Source organism: Pteropus medius, unplaced genomic scaffold (assembly GCF_902729225.1).
Source record: "Pteropus medius unplaced genomic scaffold, Ma_sr-lr_union100, whole genome shotgun sequence".
Classification (NCBI taxonomy): domain Eukaryota; kingdom Metazoa; phylum Chordata; class Mammalia; order Chiroptera; family Pteropodidae; genus Pteropus; species Pteropus medius.
The window spans coordinates 6,828,627-6,832,500 of NW_024340696.1; positions in this window are offsets into that span (position 1 = coordinate 6,828,627).

A 3,874-nucleotide genomic window follows, 5' to 3' on the forward strand; every position below is an offset into this window, starting at 1 on the left:
TGTTAAAACATATCAGCTGGGTTCTTGATTTGGAAATGATCCATGAGCCATGAAATATTAGGGGGAGGGAGTGCATTGGTGCTATGACCACTCTGGGATATTAAAATACCATTGACATCCATAACTACCAATGTATAAAAATAACAAATGCTAATGAAACGACCCGAGTGCTGAGAGTATGCAGTTTGGCCCTTGTCAACGTTTTGCTTCATGAAATATAGGCCACTTCGCTTCCCCTGCTTACGTCAGATTGTCCTGAGAATATGCACATTATTCTTCGCTATCCATCAGAATCTCTTCAAACAAAAAGGTATTGGGGGGCAGGTGGGGGCAAGTGGAGAGACTAATGCCTTCTCTCTTTCCCATTTTTTCAGGCTAGAGAGCTTGTCGAATTATGGAGTTAAGATTTTAGACTGAGGAAGTGGTTCCTTGGGACCAGGTAGTCTGATTCTACTCTTTGGATTTATCAAAGAATATTTCAGGTTTATGTCCCCCCTCTAAATGTGTATGTTGAAACCCTAATCCCCAATGAGATAGTAATAGAATGCGGGGCCTTTGGCAGGTAATTAGGTTTAGATGAGGTCATGAGAGGAAAACTCCCAGGATGGTTTTCATGTCCTTATTAAAAGAGAAAGAGATGAGAGCTTGCTCTCTTGGCCATGTGGGGGTACAGCAAGAAGGTGGCTATCTACAACCAGGGGGCAGGCCCTCACTAAGCACCAGATCTGCCACTGCCTTTATCTTGGACATCCCAGCCTCTAGAACTGTGAGAAATAAATGATTGTTGTTTAAGCTACCCAGTCTATGGTATAGTTGTTATAACAGCATCAATTGACTAAGAAAGACACTATTCTTCCCTAACAAAGTCTCAATGATCCACTCTTTGTAATAAGGTATGAGCTTGGCATTTATAGTGATAAAAGCATTTGACTCTAGTTGAGAGTCATGCATTGAGGGTTACAAAGATTATACATTTCAAATTTTGGAAACCTATCAGAGTAGTGAAGAAAATGGCATTCTTTAGGTGGTTTATCAAGTATCTATTGAATATCCACTTTATACAGAACATTGTTCAGATACTAAGAATTGTCAGGAATTGATGTTAAGGAATTATGAGATAATGTTCTTGTTCATACAGAAGAAGAAACGTGGACTAAATGGTGTGAAGATCATTATGGAGGAATGCATCAGTGCCTACTCAATATCATTCAAGTACAAACTGACTATATAATGCTAAGAGAAAGCAGTGTTAAGGTGATCAAGACCTCAACAGATTCATAAGGAACAGATAATTCACACAAGTGGAAATATTGTTCATTTACAAAGATGGGACAATGTTCAATTTTACTAGGGATCAAAGGAATGCAAATCAAACCAACAATGTGATATACTAAACCCCTCTATCAACTTGGCAACTTCTGTTTCTCTTTATAAAGAAGACAACATCTCATTCAGACAAGGCTGCGCAGCTCATTGGAGAGTTACTTAACAAGATGTAACAAGCATCTTCAAATATTCACACTCTGAATCTGGTAATTCCAATTCTGGGAACCTCTACCATAAAGAAATAGCTAATTCCAAATAACAAAAAAAGCTTTTTGAGGTGGGCAGCAGTGCCTTTTTTAATGGCGAAAATTAAAAAACAACATAAATTCCTGAATGTGGGAAATAGTAAGTAAATTATAGTAAATCTATTTAAGAGCTACCATTTATTGAGTTCTTACACTGTTCCAAATTCTGTTTTAGATATTTTCGGTGTCTTAATGCATTTAAATTTCATAGAAACTTTATTATTATTCTAATTTTATAAATGAGGAAACTGAGGCATAGAGAGGATAAATAACTTGCCCAAGGTCACCCAGGTAGAATGTGACAAGGTAGGGATTCAAATTTAGGTGGCCCTAGAGTAATGGCATATTTTACAGATATTTAATAATAAGCTTATCCAGCATACATGAAAAAATACTTGTGAAAATATTACATTAAAATAGCCAAATACAATGTAAGACTATAGTATGATTCAAAGCTATGTTCAAAACAGATATATCATATATGTGTGTTTTTATTATATATCATAAAATATATGTTTGTATTTTAATAGACGTTTGTATTTAATAAAACAAACAGAATACATATATTAGGTAGATATAGATACATATTTCAAATTTTGCTGGATTTTAAGGCCTTTTATTTATTTATTTATTTATTTTTAAATTCATTTTAATTAGTTTCAAGTGTACAGTACATTGGTTAGACATCTATATAGTTCATAAAACGATCCCCGTAATTGCTCCCTCTCTCCCCTTGCCCTCCACCAAGCCATCATATTAATGCTAACGACATTCCCTTTATCATGCTTCCCATATCTGTGACCAACATCAACAACTAATTTGTACTTCTTTAACCCTTCACTCCATCCTTCTAGTCCCCCACCCCTGCCCCTCTGTCCATCCCCAAATTGTCCACTATATTTGTGAGTCTGTTTTTGATTAGTTTGTTCTTTTTGTTCCTTAGATTCTTCATATAAGTGAAATCATATGGTATTTATCTTTCCCTGTCTGACTTATTTCACTCAGCATAAGAACTTCTAGGTCCATCCATGTCATTGCAAATGGTAGGATTTCATTTCTTTTTGATGACTGAGTAATATACCATTGTATATATATGAACCATAATTTTTTTATCCAATTGTCTGTTGATAGGCACTGAGGTTGCTTCCATATCTTGGCTATTGTAAATTGTGCTGCCATGAATATTGGAGTGCATAGATCTTTACGAATTATTGTTTTGGTTTTCTTTGGATAAATATCCAGAAGTGCAATTGCTAGGTCAAAAGGTATATCCATTTTTAATTTTTTGAGAAACCTCCATACTGTTTTCCATTGTGGCTGTACCAATTTGCAGTTCCTGCCAACAATGTATGAGGGTTTCCTTTTCTCCGCATCCTTAACAACACTTGTTTTTTGATTTATTGATAATAGCCATTCTGACAGGTGTGAGGTGATATCTCATTGTGGTTTTAATTTACATTTCTCTGATGGTTAGCGACCTTGAGCATCTTTTCATATGTCTATTAGTCATCTGTATTTCCTCTTTGGAGAAGTATCTGTTCAGGTCTTCTGCCCATTTTTTAATTGGATTGTTTGTTTTTTGTTGTTGTTGAGTTGCATAAGTTCTTCATAAATTTTGGATATTAACCCCTTATCAGATGTATCATTAGCGAATATCTTCTCCCAAATAGTTGTTTGTCTTTTTGTTTTGTTGATGGTTTCCTTTGCTGTACAAAAACATTTTAGTCTGATGTAATCCCATTTGTTTATTTTTTCTTTTGTTTCCCTTGCCTGAGGAGATGTATCTGAAAAGAAATTTCTGTTAGTAATATCAGAGAGTTTACTGCCTATGTTTTCTCCTAGAATTTTTATGGTTTTGGGTCTTACATTTAAGTCTTTAATCCATTTTGAGTCTGTTCTTGTATACGGTGTAAGAAGATGGTCCAGCTTCTTTTTTTTTGCATGTATCTGTTCAATTTTCCCAACATCATTTATTGAAGAGATTGTCTTTACCCCATTGTATATTCTTATCTCCTTTGCTGTATGTGATATGTCATGTGCGGATTTATTTTTGGGCTCTCTATTCTATTCCATTGATCAACGTATCTGTTTTTATATAAGGCCTTCTTTTTTATTTCATATCATTCTCATATTTCCCATTGCTTCATTACATGACTCTCTGCAATCTAGGTTGTTTTTCTTCCCCTCTCCCTGCCTACATACATCATGTAAATTATAAATGACTTCACTTTTGCTTAGGCTATCCCTTGCTCAAAATATTCTATAGATATTTTTCAAGGCCTAGTATAGGTTCTACCTTTTCC